The following is an 18,636-nucleotide window of genomic DNA, read 5'->3' as shown; positions in this document are numbered from 1 at the left end:
CGATTCTTATCTCCTCAAGGTCATCCACCAAACCAGCTGCAGTTATGGGAGGCCACACACTAGTCTAAAAAGACTGGTGATTATTTAGATTCTAGATCGTGATAAATCATGATAAAAATTTTAAATTATATTTATTAAGTTGTTACAGGATCTGATTTGTATATTAGAATGAATATATTTCTGAACTATGTAGGTGGATTACGCAGAGTACGTCATTATGCGGTACGATGATGACCCATCCACTTAGCCCCTCTTTGACCTTGAGGGATGGCTTAGGGTCACCAGAGAGATGAGTAGGAGTTGGATCATAGAATTTGGCCACAGCTTCGATCATCCAACAGCTCGATACTCTTCGATATCCTCATAAATCTCGATATTCCAAACTTGGAGTGATACACATATGGAGAAGGTCATGTAGAGGCTTCTAAGCCAGCGACCTCAGAGCTTTCAGGATGCCGTACGCGATATGGTTGTAGAGATTCTCTGAGATCTGTAGTTGCATGACCAGTTGAGCTTGTTGTCCCAGCCATCACATCAGATAATTCTATTAGTAAACTCTTTTACTTGTTTTAAGTTTTTATATTTAGAAGTTTCACATATTTAGACTTGAGTTGGGAGAGAAGATTTAGGAACTAAAAATTTAATCTAACTATCCAATTGATGGGCTGGGGGTGTCATTAGTTTCATATCATCGAATGAAATATATAGAAATAATCTGTTCGAGAATCAAAAGAGTGTATCGAAAGATATATCTCTATATCGAAAAATATGCTTTCATATCGAAACTTATTAATAATATTTTATTTTTTTTTATTTCAAGATGCTGGAATATTCAGCTCTTATCCAACAGCTGCTAGAGAGGATCAGGAGGATGAGGAAGAGGATGATAAGGAGGATCTGGGTTGATTTTTTTTATCTTGATGTATTATATTTTTTTTGATACTGCTTATAAAATTATATAATTTATATTTTAATATAATATAATTAATATTTATTTATAATTATCATATTATCATTAGATTTTCATTATAACAAGTGTTAGAAATCATAATTGATTGTGATTAATTATAATAAATTTTAAAAAATATTATTATTAATTTTTAAAAAAATATAAAATTAACTATTATCGATGGTATTAGCAACAGCTTTAGCCATTACTAATAACAAAATATTATTATGAATTTTTTTAAAAAAATAAAATTAAATATCATCGATGGGATTAACGATAGCTTAAGCTGTCTCTAATATTTATTAGCGATAGTATTAGTGACAATAAAGCCATCGTTGATTATTTTTAAATTTTTTTTAAAATTTTATTTAAAAATAAAAAAATAAATAACAATAGAACTCAATCATCGCTAATACCATCACTAATAGTCTTCACTAGTGATGGATAAAAGTTCTATCGCTAATAAGGATAATTAGCGACTAAAATTTTTTGACTATCAATTAGAGATGATAAGCCGTCACTAATAATATTAATGACGGTAAAATGACTATTAGCAATAGCAATTAGCCATCGCTAATAGTCAAATTTCTTGTAGTGTTAGGAACCTTATTTGGAATGAGAATACCACATATGGTTTCGTATGGATTGAAGAGCTGAGCCTATGCAAATTATTATTTTTAGAGCCAATATCTAATTATGATGTAAGTGAATTATATTACAATACACTAATATTGTAAAGTTCTCCTTCTAAAATTTGTGAATTCTATTTATATGAATAAACAGGTAATCAATTATTGGATGCATATAATGGAAACTATATCCAATAAAAAAGCCTCCAATAGACAATGCAACATTTTCTATATGCACACGGAGTCTACGGTATGAATTGTGTGTATTTTTTATTTTCAGTGTCACATCTAAGCTTCGTATAATAATATTAAGCTGCTAATATATATATATTTTTAATTATTAGCAGCATGAGATGTTAAACCATTTCTGAAAACTTGATCAACCTCCAAGTAAAGGTGCTACGAAAAAAATCATAGGGGAGATGACAAACATCATGCGTTTATCTTTCGACTATATTTCTTCTTACATACTTACCACATGCTGCTATATATTGCTTCTACTCCATACCTCTGATAAGTGGCGTTGGCACCTTTTGGTATTTGATATCATGCATCAAAAATTTTGCACTACGATTCTATAAAAAGTTCAGTAACAAAAAGAACTGCCAAAATCATTATAAGTACAAAATCTCAATTTCATTATTCACTCTTTTACGTTGCCTAATAGATACTAACGAATATAAATGATTGGACATAGGGAAGCTTCTTCGGGCTATGGTTGAAATATTGTCAGGATATTATGCTTAAAGACTACTCTGTGGAGCACATATCAAATTGTCGGGATCAAGAAGAAGATGTTAATTATGGGGTCAATTTTTGCCAATGGGTTAAGTCCTTCTCCAAGAGTAGTGAGGAATTTCGAACAGTGGCGAAGAATTATAACTTGGATTGGTATAGGGCTCATATGGCACACTATATTTTGATGGATCATGAAAATACTCGAAGGGAGGGCATTGAGAAATACGTAGCTGAGCGACATAAGGATTAAGCATTATTTTATTATCAAATATTTTGGACATTTGATGTATGAGCATTATTTTGGATATGTTCAATTACTTTGGTGCTACTTTAAATCACAGTCCTATGATATATTTTTTTGGATATATGATACTATGGTAGGAGTTGATTTTTGATGAACTTGAAAAAATTATCATTTTTTTGGATTATCTGGGAGGATATACCACCCTTATTTTATTAGAGCAATAAAATATTTATAAGTGAAAGAATGAATCAAGCTCAGAGAGCTTGACTCCATGTCCAAATATACCAGTGGAAAGAAGTTACAGATTTTCAAGGAGAGCAGTTATAGGTTTTCAGGTTTTTAAAGATAGATTTTCAATTTTCATGTTTGAGTAAATAGGTTTCTAGCTTTTTAGAGATAGGTTTTAAGATACAAGCATCACAGTTTCAGATTTCAGAACCCTGCTTTTCAGATATTCAAATTTTGAGATTTGTAAGAGTCTCCATTGATTTGGTGTTTCTATATACTTGTTTCATTTGCTCAACTTGCTGAAACTAGCCACCATGCAGAAATTTGAAACATATTTAAATCTATTCATCAGTGTCCTAATCATTTGAGTTGTTGGAAAATGTGTCCTAAAGCCAATCATTTGATAATTGTGCTAATTATAAATGTATATGAATTGATCAATAATAAAAATTATTTGATCTTTTTCATCACAAGATTATATCTTCTAACAAACTCTTATACTGTGATGAAGTATTTAAGATTACTTTAATTGATAAAAAAAAATTTATCGCGTAGTCTTTAAACTGGTTCATGATCAAACGATACGCTATTACTAGGATGATAACGATATCAAGTATAGATCGTTGTGTGCCATATGTGTTGGTTGTTCTTATAACCAAATAGTATGGAGACACTGATATGACATACAGATGAGATATAAGAGTACATCATCATTGAATATGATCAATGTAGAGTACTCTGTTGTCAAGAGTAGCTCACGAAGGATATGGGTATAAATGTCTCTTCGATCTGAAATCATCACAGTGACTAGTAAGCAACTCATTATATTTTGGTATCGGACTATCTAAATTTTTAATTCAATAATAAAAAAAATTTGGATACAGTCAAGTACTTGTCAAGTCGGTACATGAGTCAAGATGAAATTGATCCCTCCAAATTAGTAAGAGTAATGTATCAATGTATTTCAATTTAGCAAAATCTGAGCTTGGATAATCCATGTGATGGATTTGAAAGATTAAAATACAATGTGGATGACTTATTACAGGGTTGGCAATCAAACTCTGAGTCTCTTTGAGTATTAGGATCAAAAAGATGAATTATACAGTAACCATACGTCAGTCGGTTCTTGAATGTTGCTTCACCATCATTCAACTTATTCGGATATCAGATCCCCTTACTAGATAGTTACACCGATTGACTCAAAAATCTATCCTATACTACCAACTTAGATTCAAATCTATAGAGTTACACTTAAAAGAAATTTTTGACTGATCATGTGGCTGATCACTGATTGAGAATCGTTCAAGAGCTTAATCATCAATTTGATTAATGATTAATCTTATGCAAAAATTGTAATAAATTTATTCATCAAATATTAGTAAATTAATAAAAAATTTAATTAATAATTAAATTATTAATTAGTTTAATTTGATTGAATAAAAAAAATTAAATAAAATTTAATTAAATTAGGTTTGATCCGATTAGGTTATGAGATGACCTAATCGTTAAGAAAGAATTATCCCTGATTTGATTAGGACTTTGATTCAATCAATTTTTAATTTGATTAAAATTTAATTAAAAAATTATAAACTTAATTAAATTAAATTTTATCTATTTATTTGAACTTAACCAGATGTAATTTGGTTTGGAGTCAAATAAGAAATTGAGAGTCCATATAGCATTGGACTCTTCTCCCTTGCGCCAACCATCTTTAGATGCCATTCTTCTTCACGCACAAATATTTTTTGCATGAGATTTCTTCATGCAAAAGAGTCCTCCACTCTTTCTATCTCACATCCAAATATGGGTAATAATCTGATTTTTATGGTATGTTCAAATATGATTTGAATTGGTAACCATATGGATAATGTTTGACATTATCTATAAGACCTAACACCCACTTCTTTTATTCCCTTCTTTTGTACGACCAAAGAGAAGAATTCTTCATCATGAAAAATTAGTTGGAGAACTGATTTACTATGAAAAAATATGGGAAGGGGCATCCCATATTAAATTTGGTGTGAATTGATGAGAGGGTGCGACATTCATAAAGAGTCCTTCTTATGGACTCTTCCAACCCTAAACTCTTTGATGCCTAAATAAAAGGGGTTTGTTATTCTTTTTGTGCATGTAAGAAAGAAGAGAAATAGGTCTTCACATGAAGGAGCTTTGGGCATGAGTTCTTGGCGTGAAAAAGAAGAAGAGAGTCCTTCTTTGGGTTAGTGCAAAACCTAAATTTTAGGGTTTTGTTCCTTAGGGTTTGGGAAGAGAAAAAAATTAGAGAAAGAATTATTTTCTCTCCATATTTTTTTTTCTTCTTCATCTTCTCTAGATATTCTTCTTCAACTTCTAAAAAAGTTTGAGAGATTTGAAGAAAAAATTCAGATCAGCCAATGAGAAGGTCATCACACGAACTAGCATTTTTGAGGAGACTAATCAGATCAGAGCTTTGAGTGAATTTTTCATAGAGGTCGGATGCATATGTGGCTATGAGCAACTAGCGAAGATCATCTTTACTATATCTCTCAACAGTAATGATCATTGACCCACACTCAGATATCAAGTTCTGAACTCAGATTAGAAGTAGATCTAATCTACTTCTCACATGTATGCGTCCAGATTTTATCCTCTGAAATTTTTAGATTTTATATGCAACATATCATATCATAGATCCTAGAGTAGATTTATTTAATGATTAGATTATATATATGTTAGATTAATATGATTAATCTAGTTGCCTTCCACTGTATTTTATTTCAAAAATTTTTGAAATACATGCATGAAATCATCTATATTTTTCAACAGTGATATCAAAGCCTAGATTTATTATGACATATTATATATACTTATTAAATTTAAAATTTAATTTTATTTAGATCTGATATATGATATCTTAGATCTAAATTTAATTAATGATTGATCGCACAAACTGAAATAAAGTTGTTCTGCTGTAGGGTTTACCCCTTATAGTGAACAGGTTGCCCTAGTTTGCATTGATTTTTGATAAAATTTGATTTTATATATTGCATGTGATATTTATGATTTGATTTGAATATAATCTAAGATTGTGATCAGATTTGGTGCAATTTAGATTAGATCTAAATTCAAATATATATGATATATGATTAGATTAGATGATCTGATTAATAAGTACTTGGATTGGATTGATCACCAGATCGTTCGATCATAGGAGCAAAAAAAATTTAAAGACCCTCTCTTTCTATTCGATGGGGTGCTCTTATGGTGTATAGGGGTGCCATGTGATTAAATCTAATGAAAAAGAATGCGAAAGGAAGAACTTACTTTTCTACAAAATCTTAGATCTTGAAACTCTAGATTTGATGTATGTGATACAAAATTATATGAAAAATAAAATATCTAATCTATATAATTAAAATTATTTTAATCATAAAAAAATAAAATTTAGAATCATAAAAAATTTAGATATGATCTAAAAGGATGTTTATAATGGACTTTATTTTAGTATTATGCAAGATTTTTTAGATTTGAAACTCTTTGAAAAGTACTCACACAATTACTGAGCTGACTTACTTTTGAACTGAGTTGACCCAGTCTCCTTGTGTAGCTGGCTCGATGTTGATTGAGTCGATCAATTTCAGAATAAAAAAAATTTATATAAAATTTATTATAAATTATTTATAAAATAAAAAATTAAAATTATTCAAATCTAGACCCATGTTGATGCTGAAACTTAATTAAAAATTAAGTATAGAATCGATTAGATCTAAAATTATGATTTAAGATCTAATGATACTGCATAAAATATGAAGGTATGGGTTAGCTCAAATCAGGTCCTCTTAATTGGATTAGATCTAAGATTAGAATCAAAGAGTTAATAGATCATGTAGAAAAATTGATTAAATCTAATCAAATATTGAATTAGATTAAATCAAAATTTCTCTAGAACCAATACAATAGTTGTAGATGGTCAAGTCCATATCTTTGATTAGACCAAATGGACCTTGATTGTGGTGCAATGGTTAAACCTAAATCATTAGGCTAGTCAAATTGAAATTAATTAATCAATTGATGTCTAAGATAAGTTTGATATTTTGATCGATGGTTTTTAATTGGGAGTGACTTACTTGACCATTTTGATGGTTTCTAAGGAAAGCTTGGCATACCCTCCCACCGATCTCACTGAGTTAGCCAATTTGATGGATTATGTCTTGATTAAACTGTTAAGTGATTCGAGTTGACCCATGCCATTAAGATTGATCAGTGTGACTGATCCAGATGCCATTTCAACCAGTATAATCCTAATCAAATTTAATGACTTGATGAAGTCAGTAGGAGAATTATGGTTTACTGGTTGATCTCTTCTCTTTTCTTAATTTATAAATTAAATTTTTTAAATTATTAGATCTCTAAAATAAGATAGTTATGGTGATAACTAGATCATAGCTTCCCATTAAGGTGAATAATAATGGATCCATTATTTTTGATTGACATTGCAGGCACCATCTGTCTAATATTTCTCTAAATGATAGAATTATCATTTGTCATATGATGACTCTGTTATATTATCTGATGAATGGTTGGATTGGTCAAGTCATATTTGGATCTAATCATTCATTAGTTAGAATCACTGAATAGGTTGATGTTAATGGTTGGACCTAACCAAAACTTTCAGTAAAGGCCTATCGCCTACTGAAATAAAATATGGGGCAAAACTTAATACTAAAAATTATTTTAAAAAATAATTGATTAAGAACCTACCCATAGATGCATATAGGTTGGCCGAGCTATACTCGGGTCTGTATACAATCTGTGTAGATTCTAATTTTTGCTAAGAAATTAGGGTAATTTCTTAGATTGGAGGTAAAGGCTACCAATTCGACTAAAATAGTGGAAGAATCTTTAAACTAAAATTTAAATCTTTAGACTTAATCAATTCATAAACATAGAGGTCGTGAATTTTTCTTTCAGTTATGGCTAGATGTTCATTGCTCCATTCACTATTTGACAGTGACTTATTTATAAGACCCAACTTCGATAGATGATATTGAAAGTTGTAATAGCTCTAGAGTACGAATGGATCCTATATATGATTACGGATCCAGCACGTAATGTTTTTATGTCCAACACACATAATGCGATCAAAGACACTTATTAGAAATGGCCAAATGATCGTATCACTGTGTGGTATTTTGGAGAGCAGCGAAGAACATGAATTTAGTTGTAAATTCGATGATATTCAATGGGAGAAAATCTTTTAAATATTGAAGGAGTTTTTTTATACTTCTGAAGATGTATCTTTAGTGGGACAACAATCCTTTGAGAAAGAAAAAGAAAAGATAATGCAAGAGAATCATGCTTGGGCTGAGGAGTTTGAATTGACAAAAGAATCTAAGGTTAACCTAGTCTGGCAGAGCCTCTTGATCCGAACAGGCTAAGAAAAAAAACTAGCAAAAGATTACTGAATAAGGTACTTATATGATTACACCTTATGATTTCTCTTTCTATGATACTACTATCTGGGTATTGGATATCGAAAGTTCATGCAAATTATTGCAATGACTTCAAGTTAGTAGAAAGATTAAAAATAGTAAAAGATTTCTAATTGTTGGAGCTAAAAGTCATAATTCAATTCTAACTTTAGGAATTCTCAAGCAAATTTTTTGATTATAATAATGTTATTTTCAGTGATTGTCACTATTGTCTATTTTGATGAATGTAATTTTTGTAGACCTTCTGATCAAGGATAGATTTATATTGTCAACATAGAATAATTTTTTATGATATCATTATAGATGATATCAAAATATATGTGGACAACTAAAGAAATGGTATTTACGAATAGTCACAACCTATTAGTGTATAGTACACAATAAACAAATACCCTAGAGTAGATAATACCACAAATGCCTACCTTTAGTAATTTAAGTTCGATCATATCTGATACATACTGATGTGTTAGATCTACGAACATGTTTGCCATAAATTTAGATTATTTGAAATGTTCAAATAATTTTTTAATAAGGTAGAGAAATAAACTGAAAAGAGCATTGAAACTCTTCGATCAGATCAAGAGGAGTATACTTTTCTAGTGAATTTTAGATATATCTAGAAGAAAATAAGATTCTCTCTTATTGGAATCGACATTGTTAGATATAGTTCGATCTATGATGGAGTTTGCAAGTCTGCTAATCTCCTTTTAGGGTTATGCTCTTTAGATTACTTGTCATATTCTCAATTGGATTCCAAACTAACCAGTCACAAAGACACCATATGAGATATGGACTAGGCATAAACCGATACTCTCTTATCTTAAGGTTTGGGAGTATTTATTTTATATCAAGTATTTACAGATCAATTAGCTTAGATCTCGATCCTATAAATATTATTTTGTAGGGTACCTCAAAGAATCTTGGGGATATTACTTCTATCTTACTAAAGAACAAAAGTTATTCGACATTCTTTTTAGAAAAAAAATACCTTGATGAAGGAACTGATGCCTTTAATGTAGAACTTATGAAGCTCGACAGGTAGAAGAACTGACACAATCTAGTGAACCCATAGAATCGAATTTGATTAGATCAAATTCAAAATCCATTACAGAAGTACTATTAAGGAGATTCGATAGAGTACTGATCTTATTGAACTCAATGAGAACAACAAAGATCTGATCGCCTACATGAATGCCATGCAAAGGTCCAACTTCGATTAGTGGCTTGAAGCCATAAAATTCGAAATGGAGTCCATGAAGGTCAATGGTGTATGGACACTCATTCATCCACTCTAAAGGATAAAATTCATAGGGTGTAAATGGATCTTTAATAGGATCAGAGAGTGTAGATGAGAAGGTGGAGACCTACAATGCTCGTCTGGTTGCCTAAGGATATTGTCAATATTATGGTATTAATCATAATAAGATATTTTCTCTTGATGCAATACTAAATATTTTAGAGTTGGAACATGCATTTTGATAAATGATCAAAATGCATGGTTTCATTGAGAACGAAGATGAACCCTACAAATACAAATGGATTAATAGTTCTATGAGTGTATTTCTTATTTTGTATGTAAAAAAAAATTTTTAATCAGAAATGACATTTCTTATATTATAGAGAATAAAGATTTTACTGTTATCATTATTCTCCATAAAGGACTTAGGAAAAGCATCCCTCATTCTAGGGATGAAGATCTATAGAGATAGATCTAAGAGACTGCTTAGGTTATCCCAGTCCAACGTATATAGAATATTTATGATTAGAATTTATTTTATCATATGCACCATGTACGAGACTAGATATGGTATACTCATAAGAGTAGTGAGTGGATACCTATAAGATCTGAATGAGAATCACTGGAAGGTCATCTATAAGTATTTGAAAAATACTAAGGACTAGTGATTTGGTTATGGAGAATCTAACTTAAAACTTGAAGAGTATGACTCTAATTTTTAGTTGGACATAATAGCAAGAATGTGTCGGAATATATCTTTATTCTAAATGATGGAGCAATCTACTGGAAGAGTTTCAAGCAGAAAAATATAGTCAATTCAATTGCAAGGCAGAATGCATTATAGCATCCGATGCTTGCAAAGAAGCTATGTGATTATACAGATTCACTAACAAGCTAGGAGTGGCACCCTCCAATGATTATTTTACTGTATTGTACAGCACCAGAGTCATAGCTCATGCTAAAGAGCCGAAGTCTCAATAGCTTACCAAGTATTTTGCATCAATACCATCTTATTTGAAAAATCTGTTGAGGTGATGTCAAACTTTAGAAGATCGACGGAAAGAAGAACTTGACCAACCTATTTATTAAAGCCTCGATATCTAAGAGTTCTAAGATAATTAATCAAAGATAAGTATATGATACTATACTGATTGACTTTAGTCCAAGTGGAAGTTGTTGGGAAATATATTCTAAAGTCAATCGTTTGATGATTGTGCTAATTATAAATGTATATGAATTGATCAATAATAAAAGTTATTTAACTTTTTTTTATCATAAGATTACATCTTCTAACAAACTTCTATGTTGTGATGAAGTCCTTAGGATTACTTTAATCGATAAAGGAGAATTTATCACATAGTGCTGAAACTAGTTTGCAATCAAACGACACGCTATTACTAGAACGATAGCGATATCAAGTATAGGTCATTGTGTGCCATATGCGTTGGTTATCCTTATAATCAAATAGTGTAGAGATATTAGTATGACATACAGATGAGATGTAGGAGTACATTATCACTGAATATGATCAACTGTCGAGCACTCTGCTGTCAAGAGTAGCTCACGAAGGGTATGGATATAAGTGTCCCTCTGACCTAAGATCACAACGATGACTTGTAAGCAACTCATTATATTTTAGTACCAAACTATCTGAATTTTTAATTCAGTAACGAAAGATTTTTAGATACAATCAAGTACTTATTAAATTGGTGTATGAGTCAAGATGGAATTGACCTCTTCAAATTAGTAGGAGTAATGTATCAATATATTTCAATTTAGCAAAAATCTGAGTCCGGATAATCCATGTGATAGATTTGAAAGATTAAAATATAATATAGATGACTTATTATAGGGTTGACAGTCAAACCTTGGGTTTGCTTGAGTATTAGGATCAAAAGGATGAATTATATGATAATTATACACCAGTAGGTTCTTGAATGTTGCTTCACCATCATTCAATCTATCCGAACATCGGATCCTATTACTAGATGGTTACATCGATTGATTCAAAAATTTATTTCTGTACTATCAGCTTAGGTTTGATCCTATAGAGTTACACTCAAAAAAAAATTTTCACTGATCATGTGGCTGATTAACGATTGAGAATCATTCAAGGACTTAATCATCAATTCGATTGATGATTAATCTTATGCAAAAGTTGTAATAAATTTATTCATCAAGTATTAGTAAATTAATAGAGAATTAATTAGTAATTAGATTGCTAATTAGCTCAATTTGATTGAGCAAAGAGGATTAAATAAAATCTAATTGAATTAGATTCAATTAAATCTAACCCAATTAGGTTATGAGATGATCGAATTGCTAAGAGAGAATTATCTCTGATTTGATCAAGACTTTGATTCAATCAATCTTTAATTTGATTGAGATTTGATTAAAAAATTATAAATCTAATTAGATTGAGTTTTATCTATTTATTTGGGCTTAACCAGATGTGATTTGGTTTGGAGTCAAATAAGAAAATTAAGAGTCCACATAGCATTGGACTCTTCTCCCTTGCACCAACCAACTTTGGATGCCATTCTTCTTCATGCACAAATATTTTTTGCATGAGATTTCTTCACACAAAAGAGTCCCCCACCCTCCCTATCTCACATCCAAATATGGGTAATAATCTGATTTTTATGGTATGTTCAAATATGATTTGAATTGATAACCATATGGATAATGTTTGGCATTATCTGTAAGACCTAGCACCCATTTCTTTTATTCTTTTCTTTTGTGTAATCAAAGAAAGGAATTCTTCACTGTGGGAAATCAGTTTGACAACTGATTTACTATGAAAAAATATGGGAAGGGATATCCCATATTTAATTTGGCATGAATTGATGAGAGGGTGCGACATTCATGAAGAGTCCTTCTTCTTATGGACTCTTCCAACCCTAAACTCTTTTATGCCTAAATAAAAGGGGTTTGTTATTCTTTTTGTGCATGTAAGAAAGAAGAGAAAGAGATCTTCCTGTGAAGGGGCTTTGGGTTTGAGTTTTTTGCATGAAAAAGAAGAAGAGAGTCCTTCTTTGGGTTAGCACAAAACCTAAATTCTGGGGTTTTGTTCCTTAGGGTTTGGGAAGAGAGAAAAATTAGAGAAAAAATTATTTTCTCTTTATATTTTTTTTCTCTTTATTTTCTTCAGATGTCCTTCTTCAATCTCTAAAAAGATTCGAAAGATTTGAAGAAAGGATCCAGATCAGCAAACGAGAAGGTCTTCATGCAAACTAGTATTTCCGATGAGATCGATCAGATTGGAGCTTCGAGTGAATTTTTCATAGAAATCAGAGGCATGTGTGGCTTTGAGCAACTAGTGAGGATCATTTTTATCATGTCTCTCAGTAGTGGCAATTGTTGATCCATGCTCAAGTATCAAATTCTGAACTCAAATTAGAAGTAGATCTAATCTACTGCTCACATGTATGCATGTAGATTTTATCCTCTGAATTTTTTAAATTTTATATGCAACATATCATATCATAGATCCTAGAGTAGATTAATTTAATAATTAGATCATATGCATGTTAGATTAGTATGATTAATATAGTTACCTTTCGCTGTATTTTATTTCAAAAATTTTTGAAATACATACATAAAATCACCTATATTTTTCAACATGAGTAATGTGTGCAAAGTTTGCTGTGAGTGACAGCCATATACAAATTGATAACTGATATCATTATGCTCCAGCCTCTCCATTGTTTGGTTCCCAATCCATTTCCACCATCTCAATCTTGAATGTTGCAAAGCTCTAACATTTGCTGTGCCTCCTCCACACTCCCAATGAATATCCCTATGATAGATTTCCTCGCTAACATGAGCACAGAAGTCACAAATTGCATGGTCTGATTAATGACTCCTGTTATGATCAACTTACCATCAATTTTGAGGGGAACTGATGACAGTGACAAGGTGGCCCGTGGTCTTAGCATTCTTGGCTCCCATATAACCAACTCCAAGGCCAAGAGTCCCTCCCTTCAATCTATTTTACATCCAACCAAAAGTCTTCAATGGATTGCACACTGTCAAGCCTATACATAGGAGTGCTGATGCATATCGTAGCATATCAAAATGAATCCTACTCACTACTATATAAATAGAATAAGTCAGGATCATATCTGCAGAGATCTTAGCTGATTGTTTTAGAAACATAAAAGAAAAGAATAATGGATTGTAAGAAATGCAAGGATACAAAGAAATTATAATAAAAATATTTTTCATTGATCAAATAAAGAAGCACACATAAAGAAAAAAAATAAAAGTATGATACAAGATAATTAAATCAAATCGATCTTCTAACTACTCTCGATGGTAGATGTGCCTCCTTGAATCCTTCATCTTCCTCCATGCAGACAGCGACGGGATAGCTGAAAGGCTTGGTCTAAGATCTCCAAGGAAGAAAGGTATATGAAAGTATGAGAATATAGAAAAGAAGGATCACGATCCTAGGATTAGAATCTCTCCTAGATTTTATGGAAGGTATGTTAGGGTTAGTACCTCCCCTAGACTTAAAAGAAAGATAGATGAAAGTATAAAAATCTGGAAAAGAAAGATCGTGGCAGTAGGAATTAAGATCTCTCCTAGATTTGATGGAAGGCATGCTAGGGTTAGTACCTCCCCTAGACTTATGGAGAAGAGAGAAAGAGGGAGAGAAGGGGCAGCAGCTTGAAGAGAGCTTTTGAGATGTTGGCTTGATTGAGGAGAGAAAGAGGGGATGATCCCTACAAGGGGGCTGATGATCAAAAGATGGAGACCTAAGGGCACTATTTATAGAGTGGGAGGTAGGGCATTAGGGTTTGTGATATGGGTTAAGAGAGGAAAGAGTGGAGGCCCCTAGGAAAGGAAGGCATTGAAAATAAGAAGACTTTTGGTGTGAAAAAGTGTTTTGAGAAGCATGGAATTTCTTTGTTAACATGTAAGATAAGAGGGCGTGAGATATTTGGGAGGAGGAAGAGAATTTGGTGCGTAATAAAGAAAAGATCCCGTGGAGAACAAGGGAGCATGGAGAATTTTTAACATGAAAGGATGGGGCAGCTCTTCATATGGCGCACTCTTTCTTTCCTTCTTTTCCTTCACGTGAAAATCTCATGCTAAATGATGGTTGGGTGGTACATTAGGGTGGCTTGGAATGTGGCACCTCCTCTTCTAGGGTTTTAGATAGTGTAACTCTCCTTGATAACCCTTGGATCTTGATGCATTGCTTCTAAGCCCTTGATTTTTATGTCGTGTTCACACTTAGTTCTATGTGGAAAATTATCTTCTAATCTGAGCTCTTGATTGGAGAGATTGCATCTGATCCCTTCATAAATAAGTTGCATTCACACTTGAATAAGAGCTGGTTGTCTGATTCACTCGAATTTAATTCGATTTGAGTTCCATTTGAATCGTATGAATCCAAACTCTCAATCACCTGCAAAATAGACTAAAGAACATCAAATTCTTAATAAAATAATTAAATAAAATTATATGCCTCTAGTATTTAATTCAAATATTTATCACACCCTTCAACTTAGCTTTTGCTCATCTTCAAGTAAAATATTAGCAGTATATACCAAATTATCCTTGATTTGAAAGTTATTCTAGGCATTCCTAATGGTAGTAGATATCCAACCAGATTATTAAAGTGGTATTTTATTGGATTACTAATTCGATCTACTTAGGGATTGAGTATTAGTCAAAAAATTTATTGATCTTCTTTCACCAACTCTCCTCTCTACTCTTTAAGTCCTCTAACTTGATGTGAGCTGGATTTATTGTCTTCTTATAATTTAGTCTCTTTATTATCTATTATTATTATTATTATTATTATTATTTCAAAAAGAGTCAAGTGTAATGTCTTAGTCTCTTAAGACTTCTGGTTGACCCTTGTAGTAAGCTTTCAGCCAATGATTCTCAAATTAGTTGACTTTAGGGCATTAGGTGTCAAACATCTCTCGAGCTTATTGAGTCAAATCCAAGAAAAGATATGAGGTAAAACTGACTCTATAATAGGTATCTTGGTATTTTTACTTTTTTACGTAAACCATAATGCTTGCTTAGGCGAAGAGATCCGATTACTCAGTGAGACAATGCTAAATCTTTTTTTTTGAAGATAAAGAGAATTTTTGCATACCTCGACCTTTCCAACCATATCTCCATAAAATAGATTCTTCAATAAGATAGGTGGAAAGAAAGTTCTAGAATCACTTCAAAATTTGATCTGATCTAAACCCTACAATTCATTGGATTTTCTTAATAATTTGCCCCTCAGTGTCTCTAAAATTATCTAGACCGTTAATCCCTTATTGATTAGGGTGTCTGACTAACTCCAAATTGAGGTAAAATTTAGATACATAAAATTAATTATTTTTTATCATATTTGAGAACTCAATTAAATTAATTATTCTCTCTTCCAACTTAATTTTCATTGTTCCCAATAGAAAAAGAGAATCATAATAAAATATAATAGGGAAGGATACCACATGAGTTTGATGTATGCATTCATTGTTGAGAGTTCCTTCATTATTGGACGTGGTGTGTTCTTAACTTCAACTAGCATGAACGTGGCTCTCCCCTCAACTTGGTCAGTAGCATCACTCATCCACTCCACTGTAAAGATTCAACTTGGTTAATTATCTTTCAAGAGATTCTTACAGAATAAAAAAAGCTAAAAAAAATATTACATAAAATGGGTTGCCTCCAAACAAGTACTAAGTTTAACGTCTTCAGTCAAATGCTACGAGGGAGTCCCACTTATAACCAACCTAGATATGTCCCTTAAGATTTTAAAAGAATAAGGCTAATCAGGAGGCTTTATCATCATGATAGTAAAACATCCATAGAATACTCTATGATGATTAGTCCGAATCAATAGAGTGTACTGGGCAAGCACGCAATATCAAGATCTAAAAATATGATCATAGTCTTCATGATGATCAGGAAGAGATTGTGTTTGTTAGGCCAAGATTGGACATGGTACTTTAAAAATTTCTTCAACTATATCCTGTTTTACCACAATCCCTTTCTCGAATATAATGTGTCAGGACATCATCTCTCTCTGATCTATAGCATAATATTTTTTTCAAATTAACATTAAATCTATCTCCATATATTGTTTTAACATTGTAGAAAAATTTTGGAGATAGTCGTCGAAAGTAGTGCTGACTACAAAAAGATCAGTCATAAAAATTTTAATATCATTATTCGTCATTGCAGAGATATCCCATTCGATAGCTTGTTTATGCACTTTTAGAATACCTACAAGATGGGCTTTCTGGTTAGCGATCACTGAAAGGATGTCAGTGGGTGCCTCAGGCAGTGGCTTTAGTTTTAGAGCAGGTGATGATTCTAACAAGAGAGCTAGGGGCTAGGTGATGGCTCATATTTTTTGATTCAAAGTGAGATAGTTTTGGGATAGGACGTATCGACTAGGTTATTTACTTTTATGATATATCCATCTACATCAAAATTGTCCACTCCGACATGATTTAAATAGGGATCTAATGAATCTTGGGAGAGAATTGTGAGAGTAGCTTTCTTTATTGTGTTATTCATTTATGATCCTTGGGAAGTCTCAATTAATTCCATCATTTCATCAATTTGTCCTTTCTTTCTATTAAATGTCCTTCCTTTCTATTAAAAAAAATGGATGATTCTAAGGCACTGGAGAATGGGATCATAGGTAAGTAGGATAATGATGGAATAGGCTCATCCCACCATTCGAATTTCTCCCTATATGTTTTTACCCTTAATCAAATTATCTATATTGGTCTTTTTAGTTGTGTAGGATTGTTCCATGATCATTTCATTTCTGAGAGTCATAATCAATTGTTTAGAAAAAGTTATAGGGACATTAAAACTTCTAGTTAGATATTGTCTCTCAGGGTTGCTCTTAGGTTGACTAAGCAGTTTTCCTTCCTCCTTCCTACTGAATGCGATTACTAGTTGATCGATTTAGGTCTCTAGCTTAGTAATGGATTATGTGTGGGAGCGAAGGATTTGTTGGATGTCTTCTTCGAAAGAAGGAATGTAACTGGATACAAGCTATAAGGTATACTGATGCTAGCTATAGGATGGATTTCTATATTGTGATTTTTAATAATTATGTCTCTATGGGATCGAGTTAACCATAATTTGATGCATGTGAGAGTGAAAGATCTGAGTGTTGACTTCTATCCTACCTAATGCTTGCAAAACTTTCTTTTTAAATGATGGGTTATAGGCAGTTGAAAAAGGTTGATATTGTGAATAGGGCATATCTACGAACATAAATTTTTGTAGTATCGGGATAACCACTGGTTGTGATTTTTATAAAAAAATTGGTTGAACCTCTCAACCTGAATTGTAATCATTAAAGTATGGGTTATTTTTTAGTTCGTAGGCTATTTGAATTTGATCTTGATGAACTTGCTCATATCTAAACTTAAAAAATTAATGCATAATTGGGCATTCAACCTGTTATGTAGAAAAAAGATATAGAGGGAGAGTGTCTGATAGCCAATAGGTGATCTAATTTATAGGACAGCTCATCTTCTCTACTGTAGAAATCCATATTCCTAGCATAAATCTAATTTATCGGATTGTTCTGATTGTTTTAATATACAATCAAGGGGTCTAGATTAGAACAATCCCCTTCTAATTTTTTTTTTTAAAGGAAGAAGAAGAGAAGAAGAAAAAGAAGAAGAGAGGATGAAAGAGAAAAGTTCTAAAGATGAGAATCCTAAGAAAGTCTTAGACCTAGAGAGGATAGATGAGAAGGTTGTTTTTAATTATTTTTGTTGGTTTTCCAAACATATGATGCAATTAAGTCAACTCTATCCTAGGATTATCCTAGATTTAGACAACTCATACCAGTTTTAAGTGCACCACCAAGCACTCCAAGTACGAACCTAACCAACCAATTGGCTAGATAAGTGTAAGGTTGGTGGGGGTCTCCCCATTGCTTTTCTTAGACACCAACTAAGTTGATCAGATCAATGAACGGAATCAATTAAAGAACTACTTTCCTTTGGGATGTAATCCCTGAATTACTTTTCTAGACACCAACTGATCAACTAGGCCTGATCCGGTTCAACTTTCATGATCACCCATCCTATTGAGCTCGAGTTCCTTAGGGACTAACGTCTAATTAATTTTAATTAAGAGGCTTAGGTTAA

At 32.0% G+C, this 18,636-nt stretch overlaps 1 pseudogene; it reads right to left on the bottom strand.

Annotated features, from left to right (window-relative positions):
• Positions 1 to 424: 424 nt before the first annotated feature.
• LOC109504915 (probable cinnamyl alcohol dehydrogenase) overlaps positions 425 to 18,636 on the bottom strand; it is a 33,476-nt pseudogene continuing 15,264 nt past the window's right edge.

The sequence above is a fragment of the Elaeis guineensis genome, chromosome 5 (genome assembly GCF_000442705.2).
Source record: "Elaeis guineensis isolate ETL-2024a chromosome 5, EG11, whole genome shotgun sequence".
Classification (NCBI taxonomy): domain Eukaryota; kingdom Viridiplantae; phylum Streptophyta; class Magnoliopsida; order Arecales; family Arecaceae; genus Elaeis; species Elaeis guineensis.
Note: the sequence above shows the minus strand (reverse complement) of the source record. Positions and strands in the feature narration are given on the sequence as shown.